The following is a 16201-nucleotide window of genomic DNA, read 5'->3' on the forward strand; positions in this document are numbered from 1 at the left end:
CGTTTATGATCGTTAAGCATGTTGCGTGTTCAAAATTTTTTGTCACATGTAAACAAGTTTTGATAAATGCATTGTTCAAAGGTGAAGTGCTTGGTATGTTATGATATGATCTTTTGTTTGATAATCCCAACTAGGCATAAATATATCATCTAGCATGCTTAGCGTAGCTTGATGTTTAGATGCCTAATATTTTTGTTTAAATGCAATGATGATTAGGCACTCAGTTAAGCGTTTTATAGTGTTTCGAGCTCTTTATGTCTTAGGCCTTGGGCATATTTTGGATACCAAATAATTGTGTATCTCTTGATGACATTTAGCACGTTCTTTCAAATGTTTGGCGGCTCACCACATATGTATGTTGAACTTTTAAGCATTAGTGTTTAGCTCAACATTCGCATATATTATGGTTCTATTGTATCAGGCATTGTTTTAATTTAGACAGAATTTTACTCCAAGTATTGTATTCTCTATAAGCCTTTATCTTTACTGGATATATTATTATATTTGATAGGCACATATTTTATCCAGCATAGTCCCTTAATATAACTAATCATTTAGACATTATATCTTGTGATTATTATTTCGTTGAGTGTTGTTTTCTAAACCTCAAAACCTGAGTTGTTGGACAATCTAGTCATCCTAGACGATCTTGTACCAACATTCACCACCAACATTATATCAAAAACTAAAGATGAATATGGACATTGTTAAGACTTCGGCAAGTGTACCGAATCGTATCAAGTAATATAAAATGGTAAGACCAAGTATCATATCTCAAAGGAATCACGACACTAAACAGTTGTGTACTAGCTTAACTAATTAAGACTTAAGAAGAACAATTTTTTGGGGTTTTGAATGCAGATGCAATAAAAATAAACATGAATGCAATTTGATCAATTGAGACTAAACACAAAGATGAATGGATGATATTGAAAATATGAGATGAATATGTTATTGGGGTTTAGATTTCACCTAATCACTCTAATGCATATAAGAATTCATCTTCTTCATTAATGTCAATGTCACTTTCTAAATTACTTAAAACTCGATTCCTCGGTGAAGAAAGCCTATCCTTAATTATAGATCATAATGTCTTTCATCATCCCTAATAATTAATTCTTACGAACAGAAGCTTAAGACAACCAAAACTCATATCCCCATTCCTTGGCAATACTGCTTTTGGAAATAATTCTCCAGAACCTGAATTGTAAGCTACCTTCCGATACTCATGCAAATCATACATCATGCTAATGAATGAATTAAACAAAGCAAGCATTAAGTGAAGAAGAATTACCCTAACAATTAATGAAAGAAGCATATATAATTAAGAATCAATTCAATACATAAGAGTTTACAAAGGTTTACATCATTCCCCAACAACAAATAGAATTTAGTTCACCATTGGCATGGTGAAACTAGATGAACAATGGAATGAAAGATATAGAAGAACCCTAGAAAGAGAAGAGGAGAGCTGTCACATCCTCAAATCTACCCCCAAGGGGTGAAAAGTGTGTTTCTGTGCTCAAGCCATCAAAAGATACATCCCTAGGACGTTCAAGTCCTTAAATAGAACATAAAATTAACAGAAAACGGGTCCAAGCCCACTTCACTGGTGCTCAGCGCCCTAAGTGGGGCGCCCAAGCGTGGTACGGGAGAAAACTGGCGCTCAGGCGCCCAAGCGTGGTACGGGAGAAAACTGGCGCCCTTCTTGGGCGCTCAGGCGCCCTTCTTGGCGCCTCTTACTCCACAAATTGGCGCTAAACCCCGCTCAGGGGCGCTCAGCCCTTGATAGAGGTGTGTGAGATGTTGTTTTGAATGGCCATATTTGCCTACCATATTTGTTAATGACCTATAGGAACTAAATCCAATTTTATAATGCATTGTGGAAGAAAATAGAAGGGCTTAGTATAACGTTAATATTCCACCGGTGAGATGGTATGATTGTTTGATTGTTATTTTGATTGATTAAATTTAACATCTAATGAATGCTAAATTGTACTGTGTTAATCACCAATAAGATGGTATGATTGCTTGGTTGTGATTTTGATTGATTGAAATTAAGCAGTAAGTGATATTATATTGTGAAAGATTTTTTTTAAACATAACGTATGAGTGAAATTGATTAATTAAATATTAGAATAATGAGCAATGGGCATATTAGTCTGATAATTGACTTTTAGTAGTTATTTTAAACTAATTTAAGACCAATTGAACAAATTGATGTTTGATAATGGTTGAAAATATCGTTATCTATGATATAATTTTGATACTAAACGCACCCTTTTTGACTTAGAAACTTGTTTGAACTCATGTTTTTTCTTTCGTATTGCGAATAAGTGAGTAGAGGTTATACTTTATGATTTTATCACTAAATTCCCTTTATTTTGTAGCTAATAATGTGCCTGGAAGAATCTCCAACAATATATAGAGCTGTATGGAGCTAAATCAGCCATAAAAGCAAGCTCAAAAAATATTTGCATCTTTACTTTCTAGAAAGGATAATTTTCTCTCATAAAAAGGGGAGGTCTATTAATAGACACACCTTCTACAGAGCTTTGGTTTTGTCCCACCATTTTTGAAATTTTTGAAAAACTATCCAAGCAAGGTTTGATACCAATTGTTAGAATTGCAAAGAGAAATATTAGCATTCGGACAAAAACCAAGAGAAGGGTGAATTGGTTTACTTAAAAAAATTGTACCTTTTAAACAAATTCCCTTTTTAAATCAGACTTTACAAATTAATTTGTATCCTTTCAAGAAAAATAAAGAGTATAGGGAAAAATAGAATTGCACAAGTAATTTTATACTAGTTAGGATCAAATAGGTTTTCAAACTAAACAAAGTGTTGTATGGTTTAAAACAAGATCCCAAAACTTGGTATGAATGTTTGAGTTTGTTTTTGACTCAAAATGGTTTTTCTAGAGGAAAAGTAGACACCACAATCTTCTGCAAATATCTTAACCATGATTTCATCATTGTTCAAATTTATGTTGATGATATTGTTTTGGGTGCTACAACGAAATCTCTATGCCAATAATTTTCTAAGATAATGTAGAATGAGTTTGAAATGTGCACGATGAGAGAACTAAAGTTCTTCCTAGGGTTGCAGATCAAACAAGAGAAAAATGATATATTAATACATCAAACAAAGTATATGAAAGAACTGCTAAAAAAGTTTAACTTGAACGACACAAAGGAGATGAAGACTCCAATGCGTCCAACAACCAGCTTAAGGCTAGACGAGAGCTCTACAAAAGTGGACAACATCGTCTATTGTCATATGATAGGTTCACTTCTATACCTAACAGTGTTTTCACATGATATAATGTTTAACGTCTGCTTATGTGCCAGATTTCAATCTGACCCTAGGGAAACCCATATGACTACCATTAAATGCATTTTTCGTTATCTTGTTATGACAAGTTGTTGAGATTGTTGATAGGGGGAGCAAAGGTTCAACTTAACCCACAATCTCAGTAATATCTATGTTTTTGGCGATGACAACACATAACTAATAATACATGTGTATTTTGTCTTACATCGTTAGTACAAAAACAGCTTATAACGTCACGCGTTCAACGTCGAACCATTGAATAACCAATGTTAAAAATGAGCGGTGACATTTTTGTAAATAAATGCAATTATTAAACGCCGTTTAGAATTGTAATTCGACGTAAAAGGATATAAAACATCAAATGGCTTTTAAATTCAACGTCAAAAGGTTAGTGAATTAAATAAAAATTTGAGCGGGAGATTGAAAATTCATTCACTTTATCTTAGCGCGCGATACCTTCTTCTTTTCTCAAACTTTTCTCGAACGAAGTTTGACAAGCATCACATGTAATCTTTCTTTCATTTGATACAAATACATGTTAATTAATTACTTTATGTATGATTTTTGTTTGTTTTAACCGATTATTTTCATGTTCTTGTCCTTCATAGGCGCATTCTGCTTTCTCTCTCACTGTGACAAAACTTTATTCCGACGAATCCACCTTTTGAAGGTTAGTTTTCGTTTTCGTTTTCGTTTTGAAGAACATATTTGTTGAACTTGTTTGTTGTTGTTTTTTGTTGAACTTGTTTGTTATTGTTGTTTAGTTGAACTTGTTTATTGTTGTTGTTGTTTGATTGAACTTGTTTTTTGTTGGTTGTTATTGTTTGTTGTTTATACTACATTACACGTTCATAGTTCATGCTTTATAAAATACAAAAACGAAAATTTGTTATTTTTTTGCTTTTCAGGTCTCGTAGAGTTGTAAAAAAGGATCACAATTAATTAAAAAAACAAAAAAAATCGATTAACGTCAAATATTGACAAAATTCGACGTTAAGTTAACGTCATATATTAACAAAATTCGATGTTAATTTAACGTCAAATTTTTTAATTTCGACGTAAATTTAGCGTCTCTTGATATGACGTCGTTCGGAAATTCGCTGTTAAAAGCCCAAAATATTCGACATTGTATGCGATTTTTGTACTAGTGCATGTTCTATATTTACATGTTATATGCTTTTGATCAATGTGTTATATCTGTTTAAGCATATATGAGAGCATGATTGTGTTGTTCATTAGATATCACTGTGTTACATATGTGTTTTTATATGAGAATGCATGACATCTGATGTTGAATAGGGAAACCACAAGCACTTATGTTGAACCTTAAATGTGTGGCAAAATAACAACTTTAAGTCGATTTCATTATGGGATGAATCGATTAAAACTCATGTCTTTACACAAACTATTTTCAAGTGTGTTGTGAGATTTTTTCAAAGAGAAAGTTTTTCAAAACTATGCTTAACATTGTTACTTAGTCGATTGTATTCGATTAAGTCTGTTATTGCTTTGAATTCTGTTAATGCTTGACACAACTGTCTAACGTTCATATTTTTAATTGTGTTGACCAAGCATTAAATGATAGTCGACTGCATTAATTGTGCATTCAATTAATTACCGTGTTTGTTGCTAACTATTATAACAGAATTGTGATATTCGATTACTTTAGTAGCTTAGTCGATTAAATTGCGTCTGAGATATGTTATTCTATAAATTGACGCAAATTTGATTTCTGGAAAAATTTCTGGAAAATCTAATTGTGTGATATCTTTTACAGAAAGTTGTGATCTTACAAGAAGAGAGGAAAAACTCCAAGAAACAAGAGTGGTCGTGGTGATCAACTACTTGTGATTTCTTGAAGAGCAAGACTACTGTTTTTTTTCAAAGGCTGATCAACTTGCACATTTGGGTGTCATTGAGCGATCAGATTCTGCAATCTTTTGAAGATTGATTTGAGGTTCCCTGTTGTGATTACAAGAAGAAGAGCTTGTGGCGTTCTTGACTTTGAGAGTGTCTCAAAGGGTTTAGACGGCAGGAAAGGGGATTCTTATTGTTGGTCTAGTTTGTGTATTGCCTATATTTTGATTAGAGGGTTAGAGATGTGTTTTACATTTTTGACGTGGGGTCTTCTGTAGAAACCTTGTTGTAAAAACCTTGATCATTATAGTGCATTTCTTCCTGTAGTTGGAAAGGCACTGGATGTAGGCTTGGCCGAACTAGTATAAAAACACAGTGTTTGAATTTTCTAAACCTTACTCTTTTATTTAGTCGATTGCAATGTTTACAAATTCCATTAAGTTTCCGCTGCATTGCTATTTGATTATCTTGGAATTCAAGAAAAGTAAAAGCATCAGTTTTTTGTGAAAAAGATGTTTAAAGATTATGTATTTTACACTACACCAATTCACCCCCTGATAACGGTTGAAATACCGTTATTTTTATACTTAATTTTGATATTAAAAACACACTTTATGACTTAGAAACTAGCTTGAAATCATTCTTTTGCTTAAGTTGTGAGAATAAGAGAGTTGAAGGTGGTATTATTGGTTTTATGCTTGGTTTTCCTTGTTTTGATAGGAATTAAGATGAATTGGATGAAGAAGTTGAAGTAGCAAGGAGTTGGAGTCAAGAAAGGCTGGAAAAGTAGCACATAGAAGAATCACAGATAGCGCTGAGTGTCATTTTGGGGCGCTAAGCACCATGTTCTTTTGTCTCACGCCTGAGCACTACCGTTGAGCACCAAGTTCTACTGTCTCACGCCTTAGCGCCACCGTTGAGCGTCAGTTTAGTGCTACAACCATTGTCTCACACCTGAGCGCCACCGCTTAGCGTCAGTTTAGTATCGCAACACCGCTAGGCGCCCTTTTGGGGCGCTGAGCGCCGACGACATGGGCTTGGACCTGTTTTATGTTATTTTTATGAACTATTTAAGGTTTTGGAAGACCTAGAGACTGGATCTTTTGGCAGAAAGAGGCGTAGAAACACTCATTTCATCTCTCGGAGGTGGATTTTGGATGCAGAAGCTCCGATCTTCAACTTTTAGGGTTTTATCTTTCATTCTTTTCCATATTTTCATCTAGTTTCACCATGTCTATGATTAGTTGTTGTTGGGGAAATGATGTAGTCCTTTGAAACTCTGATGTATTGAATTGATTTATATTATAAATGCTTTACTTCATTAATTGTTAGGGTTTTTCCTCTACGCTCTATGCTTGCTTTGTTTAACTCATTCAATTGCATGATTACTGATGTTGTCGATATGGAAACATATGGGGAAATCTAGAACTGGGGAAATTCTCCCAAAAGCAATATTACCTAGACATAGGGATAGGAGGGTTGGTTGCCTTTAAGCTTCTGTGCGAATGTAATGCATAATTAATTGCTAGGGATACAAGACATTGTGATCTAGTAATTAAGAGTAGGCTTTCTTCACCGAGACATCGGGTTTAAGGTAAATTAGAAAGTGACATTAACATTAATGAAGAACATAAATTCATAAATACATGAGAGTGGATAGGACAAGTCGGAAACCTCAACAACATAATCATTCGATATTTTATACACCAATCACCTATGCATTCCTCAAGTCAATTGATCAACACTTGCATTCATATTTATTTTCTGTATTATAAACACAATGATTTTGTTTACAAGTCTTAATTAATCGAGAAACCACATGAATGTCTAGGCCGTGAGTCCTTGGGAAACGATACTTGGTCTTACCATTTATTATTATTTGATACGATTCGGTGCACTTGCCGAAGTGTTAACAAGTTTTGGTGCCGCTGCCGGGGACGTGTCGTTTAACTATTCTATTCGTGTGATTATTGATTAGCTTTGACTTGATTTTTTTTATTTTAGTGTATTTTTGTTTTGTTTTTTTTAAAGTGCTTTTTAGGGTTTTGTTTTTTTTAAGTGCTTTTTAGGGTTTTGTTTTCTTGTGTATGCAGGGTATAATTCGAACTAGAAGCAAGAAAACCTCAGAATCTCTTCTTGAAGGATTGGACGAGAGTAGAAGGAGAAGGAGAATCTGAACATATAGAGAATTATTTCCTTTTCTGGAGACACTGTTACAACCCTCACCACAAGAATCTGACCAGAGTACTGAAGAGATGGTTGGAGAAAATAATGGCGGACGAACTCTAGCGGATTACACCACTGTTATTGGCCTTCATCACTTTAACAACATTGCAAGGCCGAGGGTCAATGCTAAAAATATGGAGGTGAAACCGGCGTTGATACGATTGGTGAAGAGTAACCAATTTAATGGACTGTCTCATGAATGTCCATGTGAACATCTGACCACATTCAACGAGATTTGCAGCACTATGAAGATCAATGGTGTGCCGGATGACGCTATAAAGCTTAGTTTTTTTCCTTTCTCCTTGGGTGGCAATGCTAAGCTATGGTTGAATTCTTTCCCGAAGGATAACTTTACTGAATGGGAAGTTGTGGTTTCAAAGTTTCTGAACAAGTACTTCCCACCGTCAAAAATCGACAAGGGTAAGCAAGAAATTTCTTCTTTTAGGCAAGGCATGGAGGAGACGTTAGGTCAAGCATGGGATAGATACAAGAGTTTGCTGAGGAAGAAGCCCACACATGGCTTTGATGAAGCAACAATAGTCATTCTTTTCCTTGGAGGTCTAGGTTCACAAACCAAATTGATGCTAAATACCTTAGCTGGAGGTAATATTAAGTGTAAGACTCCAGAGGAAGCTTTTGAATTGATTGACAACATGACTACTAATGATAACGAGATGCATAGTAAAAGAGGAGCTCCACCTCAACAGAAGGGAGTTCTACAATTACAATCTCAAGATGCCTTGCTTGCATAAAATAAAATTATCACTCAACAGTTGGAAGAAGTGACAAAGAAACTTTCTCTATTGCCACAAGAGATACAAAATGTTTCACTGGTTCAATGGCAGCAGCAACGATGGCAGCAACAACCTACTCCATCTGAGAAGACCACGAAGCTTGAGGAAATCTTCCAGCAATTCATGAAAATGAGCTTATCTTATTGTAAGAATATGGAGGTTTAAAAGTATGAAGATGCACATTGGGCAATTAGTCAACAAGATGGAGGGTTGTGAGAGGAATGTAAAAAGTAATCTTAGGGAAGAGTGTAAGACCATTGTTACTAGAAGTGGCAAAGTTAGATGAGTGAAAAATAGAGGGAAAAGAGAAAGAAAATGTGAGTGAGAAAGAAGTAATTGAGCGGAAGAGAGAACTGAGGGAGAAAAAAAGAAAGAAGAGGTAGATGAGAGAAAAAAATAAGATGTTGAAAAACCCCTTCCTTATCCAAAGACTTATTCAAGGAAGGAGAAAGAAAAATAGCTTGAGCGGTTCATGGAGATTTTTAAGAAACTGGAGATCACCATACCTTTCTCTGAAGCATTGCAACATCGTATGCAAAGTTTTTGAAGGAGTTCCTCACGAAGAAAAGAAAATACATTGAAAAGGAGACCATTGAAGTGCAAGGTAATTGCAGTGTAATCATACAAAAGTTATTACCTCCTAAGTTTAAAGATCCAGGAAGCTTCACCATTCTGTGTACCATAGGAGAGTTAGAAGTTGGAAGAGCATTGATTGATTTGGGAGCTAGCATTAATTTAATGTCGCTATCTATGTTCAAAAGAATTAAAGGTTTGGAACTCAAACCTACTACAATGGAGCTCCAATTGGCGGACAAGTCTCTTAAATACCCGTATGGGGTGGTTGAAGATGTGCTGGTGAAGGTGGAAAAATTTGTATTTCCAGTGGATTTTGTCATAATGGAGATAGAGGAGAATGGAGATGTGCCTCTCATTCTGGGGAGACCATTTATGAAGACTGCTAGAGTTTTAATTGATGTGGAGAATGACAATCTTAAAGTAAGAGTGCAAAATAAAGAAGTGAATTTTGATGTATTCAAAGCCATGACACACCCTAAGGATGATAAAGCATGTTTCCAATTTGATATGCTTGATGAAGTTTGTATGATGCAAGAGAAGATGGTGCGTTATTCTTCTCCGTTAGAAAAAACTCTCATTGATTCATGTGAAGATTTGAATGAAGAGGAAGAGAAATTAATTGATGAGTGTATGACGGATTTGGAGGCGTTAAAGGAAATCCAAGTGGATGAGGCTAATTTTAAGAAGATTGATACCAAAGAAGAAGTTAAAGAAAAGAAGTTGGAATTAAAGATGTTACCATCATATTTGAAGTATGTTTTCTTAGAAGAAGATGGAACAAAACCAGTTATCATTAGTAATTCTTTGCTTCTTGAAGAAGAAGAAAAGTTGGTAGAATTATTGAAAGCCAACAAAGAAGCTATTTGATGCTCAATCTCGGATCTCAAAGGTATAAGTCCAACTTACTGCATGCATAAAATATTTATGGAGGATGACTATAGACCAATTGCTCAACCACAAAGAAGGTTAAATCCTATGATGAAGGAGGTGGTTAGAAAAGAAGTATTGAAGCTTTTGGAAGCTGGCATTATATATTCAATCTCTGACAGTGAATGGGTGAGTCTAGTACAGGTAGTGCCAAAGAAAGGTGGGATGACAGTAATTTATAATGAGAAGAATGAGCTCATTCCTACTAGAACAGTTACTGGGTGGCGGATGTGCATTGATTATAGGAAGTTAAATAAGGCCACTAGGAAAGATCATTTTCCCCTTCCTTTTATGGATCAGATGGTTGAAAGATTGGCAGGTCAGGCTTTTTATTGCTTTCTAGATGGATATTTTGGATACAACCAAATTGTGGTAGATCCAAAAGACCAAGAGAAGACGACATTCACGTGTCCATTTGGTGTATTCGCTTACAGAAAGATTCCATTTGGGTTATGTAACGCTCTAGCTACGTTTCAAAGGTGTATACAGGAAGTTTTCGCGGATCTCATAGAAAAGTGTATTGAAGTCTTCATGGATGATTTTTCGGTGTTTGGAGATTCTTTCCAAAGGTGTTTAGAGAATGTGGATATTGTCCTTAAGAGATGTGTTCGAACAAATCTTGTGCTTAATTGGGAGAAATGCCATTTTATGGTAACAGAAGGAATTGTGTTGGGTCACAAGATTTCTGCTAGGGGGATTGAAGTGGATAAAGCCAAAGTGGAGGTCATTGAGAAACTTCCACCGCCAAAAAACGTAAAGGGAATTAGAAGTTTTTTAGGCCATACTAGGTTTTATAAAAGATTTATTAAAGACTTCTTGAAGATTGCTAAACCATTGAGAAATTTGCTTGTTAAAGACGTACCCTTTGTGATGAATGAAGAATGTTTAAAAGGTTTTGACATCTTGAAAAGCAAATTGGTTTCGGCCCTAGTGATTGTAGCTCCAGATTGGAATCAAAATTTTGAACTAATGTGTGATGCCAGTGATTATGCAATAGGTGTTGTGCTTGGTCAGAGAAAAGAGAAGGTATTTCACACTATCTATTATGCTAGCATAGTTTTGAAGGATGCCCAATTAAATTATGCCATTACTGAGAAGGAATTTCTAGCTATAGTTTACCCCTTGGAGAAATTTAGACCTTACCTTATTGGGTCTAAGGTGATCATTTACACGGATCATGCAGCTATAAAGTATTTGTTAACAAAGCCGAATTCTAAGCCACGTTTGATTAGATGGGTGCTCTTATTACAAGAATTTGATGTGGAAATCGCTGACAAGAAGGGGAGTGGAAATTTGATTGCTGATCACCTATCTCGGTTAGTTAATAGGAAGGTTACAAGTAAGGAAAAAGAAATCTGGGAGTCTTTTTCAGATGAGACACTCTTGTATATTCAACAAAGGCCATGGTTTGCTGATATGACTAATTTTAAAGCTGCAAGAGTAATTCCGGAGGACTTGAATTGGCAACAGAGGAAGAAGTTTTTGCATGATGCCAAACAGTTTATTTGGGATGATCCTTACTTGTTCAAAATTGGAGTAGATAATCTTTTGAGGTGGTGTGTGACAAATGAAGAAGCAGAAGAAATTCTCTGCCACTGTCATGATTCACCTTATGGGGGAAATTTTAATGGAGAAAGAACAACAACAAAAGTTCTCCAGTCAGGATTTTATTGGCCTACCCTGTTTAAAGATGCTCATAATCATGCCAGAAATTGTGATAAATGTCAAAGGACTAGGGTTATTTCAAGACGTCATGAGATGCCATTACAAGGCATCTTAGAGGTTGAAGTCTTTGATTTCTGGGGTATTGATTTTGTGGGACCCTTTCCACCATCTTTGAACAATGAATACATATTGGTGTCGGTGGATTATGTGAGTAAATGGGTGGAAGCCCTGTCTTGTCCTAAGAATGATGTTAGCACTGTGATTAAATTTTTGAAGAGGCAAATTTTCTCACGCTTTGGAACTCCAAGAGTACTTATTAGTGATGGAGGTTCTCATTTTTGCAACTTTCAGCTTGCAAAAGTACTCAAACATTATGGTGTGAAGCATAAGGTGGCTGCACCTTATCATCCACAAACAAATGAGCAAGCTGAGGTGTCTAACATGGAGATAAAGAGGATCTTGGAGAAAATATTTGCTTCATCAAGAAAGGACTGGTCACATAAATATGTTGATGCTCTTTGGGCATATTGAACGGCAATGAAGACATTTATGAGTTTATCACCTTTTTCAGTTAATCTATGGGAAAGCATGTCATCTGCCAGTGGATAGAGCATAAAGCTTTGTGGGCTCTAAAATTTTTAAATTTTGATCCCTATGATACTCAAAATAAACACAGAAGGCAAATACTGGAGCTTGAAGAGATGCAGTTGCATGCATATGATTCATCTAGGAATTATAAAGAAAAGGTAAAATTCTATCATGACAGGAAGCTGATAAAAAGGGTTTCTAATCCAGGGCAGCATGTGTTACTGTTCAATTCACGTTTGAAGCTGTTTCTTGGGAAGTTGAAGTCAAAATGGTCAGGACCATTCATAGTAAAGGATGTGCATCCCCATGGAGCAATTGAGTTGGTAGATCCAGCTGCTAGTGATCCACAAAGAAGTTGGGTAGTGAATGGTCAACGTCTAAAGCACTATTTGGGAGGAGAAGTGGAACGCCTTTCCACAGCTATGAAGTTGGTTGATCCATGAGCTTATTGGGTCAAGCTAGTGACGTTAAAGAAGCGCTTACTGGGAGGCAACCCAGTTTTCTAAACTTGTCTTTTTATTTTTGTGAACATTATTTTGCTTCTGTTTTTAGAATAGATGTTGATGTACTCAGTTTGATACTTATATCTGATGCGATGGTTTGATATTGATTTGCGTGTGATGAGTATTGCTTGATGATGCTTTGATATTGATTAATGTTGAGATGTTACATAAGATGCTGATATACAGGTGGTTGTTCACAAACTGTGTGAACAGATGCATGATGTTATGATTGTGATTATGATGCTAAGCAAGATGTGTATTTGGTGTATGTGGAACATTAAATTAACTTATATGTAAGGTTTTGAACTCCAGAGTATTTGTTGTGAATGATTGATATTCTTTTGAAAGCATGAATGATTTTGCCCAGGTTTCTATGATTGAACTACTTGCTTGCTTGTGTCATATGATCAAGGCCATTTTTTATTACCCTTTTTCTTAGCCAATGTATGATTTTAGCCTAAATGAAAGCGAGCACGAAGTGTTCAACCTTTTTGAACCTTAAGCCTTAAAGAGATTATAAAAATCCTTTGTGAAAATCTTTACCTTGAGTTAAGTTGAGAATCATGGTGTGGTATTGATAAAGGTTCAAGTTTGGGGTTGATTGGGAGAATTGAAAAAGAAAGTAATGAAAAGCATTGAGCTTAGTATTGAGCAAGTATGAAAAAGAGAAAAGAAAATAGAATGTAAAGAAAGAAAAGCTTAATGTAAAAAGGGGAAAGTTGGGAAATGAGTGAGATTGGTTTGTCTAAAGAGAGATTGTATTTGAATGATAAATTTATGAATGACTTTCTTAACTCAAGGATTTTGTGATCTTGAAAAACCAATTTTTCTTCTTAGCCCAGCCACGTTACAAGCCATGGAAAGTCCTTGTGATGATACTGGTCTGTAATTATGTTTGATTGTGGTAAATGAAAGGCAATTTTGTTCTATGTGACATTGGGATAAGTAGAGTGAAGGAGTGACCTCTATATACACATGTGAGATTGAGTGAAACACCTTGTCTGGTGAGGAATAGTTCCATGAATACATGATTACATTTATGCTTCGTTAATTGATCATTCATGAGAATAACATCTGTTGGATATTATGTGATTATGTGAACACCATGATGAGTGATTTTAATCAAGGCATGTGTACATCTTGACTGAATTCTATTTAATGAGCTGATTTGAGTAATTACTTGTCTTGGAAGAAAGAGTTTTTGAATATGTTGAACCATTGTATTGATTGATGGAAGACTGAGTTATATCTTGTTTGCTTGAGGACAAGCAAAGTTCTAAGTTTGGAGTTGTGATAACGGTTGAAATACCGTTATTTTTATACTTAATTTTGATATTAAAAACATCCTTTATGACTTAGAAACTAGCTTGAAATCATGCTTTTGCTTAAGTTGTGATAATAAGAGAGTTGAAGGTGGTATTATTGGTTTTATGCTTGGTTTTCCTTGTTTTGACAGGAATTAAGATGAATTGGATGAAGAAGTTGAAGTAGCAAGGAGTTGGAGTCAAGAAAGGCTGAAAAAGCAGCACATAGAAGAATCGCAGATAGCGCTGAGCGTCATTTTGGGGCACTGAGCGCCAGGTTCTTCTGTCTCACGCATGAGCGCCACCGCTAAGCGCCAAGTTCTATTGTCTCACGCCTGAGTGCCTGATAACGGTTGAAAAACCGTTATTTTTATACTTAATTTTGACATTAAAAACACCCTTTATGACTTAGAAAATAAAATCCCTCTTCTACCCTAACATGCCCATTGCTAGCCAACCCCAACAAGATAAGGAATGTGAGCTTCCAACACCTTATAACAAATCTGACACCTATTTATTTTGACAACAATGTATCTTCAACCAAACAGATGCATCAAGGCCATTCCATGCTTCCTCCAACCAGCACTCCTTGGACAAGTTTGGAGAATAAATGCTTCCTTCTAACATAAGCGTATTGTAACCACGTCAGGTTTATCACTCTGATGATACCAATGTTACCCTTCTGGTAGATCACAATGTTGTTAGATGGAATTTTACTCTCCAAATGCCTTCTCAACTAGACATCATTATCATCAACACTCACATCCTCTTGGTTGTCTCTTCAATGATGGATGCTCTCAAAGAAGTTATTGTCAAGACAACTGATCTCACATAATGACACCAGTCCTTTTTTAAGATGCTTCTAATGATGAAGTAGTGTTGTTGAACATCATAATGGCTGCAATGTTACCTCTACCACCAAGCCCAACCAAACCAATAAGGCCAACCCCATAAACACCAATTTCTACCCCTCAAACTACCCTTGCCACAACCTCTACAATCCCACAACCACAACCTTTAACCATACTTCCTCCTTTAGACACCCTCACCTTAATCAACGAACCATCCACCCCATCCATTCTTGATCATGTGCACTCCATCATTGCTGATAACAATGCTCAATAAGAAGCAATGTGATCGTTGAAACCAATCCCTGTTATGTTGTTTTTTATTATGACAACACATTAATAGCAACAACACATGAATGTTGTCATGTCACAACAGAAAAGTGTTTCTGTGTTGTGTTATACATATGTGGAATATGTACATGCTTATTGTGTTATAGGCACATACTGTGATAAATGCATACATTGGACATACTGTGTTGGTTATGCATACTATTGTGATTATGATTTGATTATATTTGTGTATGCACACTGTATATTTTTGTGTAATGAAAACCACAAGCACAAAAACATATTTGCATGACATAATCGATTACAATATTGTAGTAATCAATTAAGGTCATCAGACAGCTTATGTTTTAAACTGTGGCAAAACAACTAGTTTGAATCGATTACATTAGTTCTTAAATCGATTAAATTTCGTGTGTTTGCATATATCTTTTTCAAATATGCTGTGATGATTTTGTTGAGAGGAAAAGTTTTCAAAATTTGTTTAAGTGTTAAGCTTGATCGATTACATATGTTATGTATTCAATTAAGTCTGTTATGTTTTGAAAACTAATTTCATGCTAGTCATAACTGCTTTAACGGTCATATTTTTAAATCTGTTTGACTAACATTAAATGTGAATCAATTACATTAATTGAGCATTCAATTAATAGCTGAGTTAGTTGTAATTATGTTACATCTGTTTTATGTAACCGATTACATTACTAACGTAATCGAGTACTTTGTGTCTGATATGACAGTAACTATAAATTGACACATTGTTTGTAATTTTGTAACTTTTGATCATTTTAACAATTTCATATCTTACAGTTTTGATCTTAGAGAGATTTACAGATTGCACATACGCTCCAAGAATCAAGAAGCAAAGATTGTAAAGAGCCTTGACAAATTTATGAGAGAAGATTGAAGAGCTTTGATAGACTGATCAAATCCGCACTGCTGAAGGTGTATTTGCTGTTATTAGAAAGGAAATATGCACTTATTGGTTGTGTTGTTCCCTGTTCGTGTGCAACAAGAAGAAGAGTGAGGAGCTCTTGGACTTTGAGAGGGGATTCTCGAAGGGATACTGCAACAAGGCCGTGTGGTGCTCTGTGTACAGGTGTATTCATTTCTATATTTGATTGTTTGAGTGGGAAAGGTGTTTACATTGTGAGAGTGTGTTCACTGTAAAACCTTTGGTGTAATTATCCAATCATTATTGTGAATTATCCTTCAAGCAATGGTTGATTGGAAGGGTGACTGGATGTAGGCATTGAGGCCGAGTTAGTATAAAAACTGTGTTTGATCTTCTCTC

This window comes from Vigna angularis, chromosome 2 (genome assembly GCF_016808095.1).
Source record: "Vigna angularis cultivar LongXiaoDou No.4 chromosome 2, ASM1680809v1, whole genome shotgun sequence".
Classification (NCBI taxonomy): domain Eukaryota; kingdom Viridiplantae; phylum Streptophyta; class Magnoliopsida; order Fabales; family Fabaceae; genus Vigna; species Vigna angularis.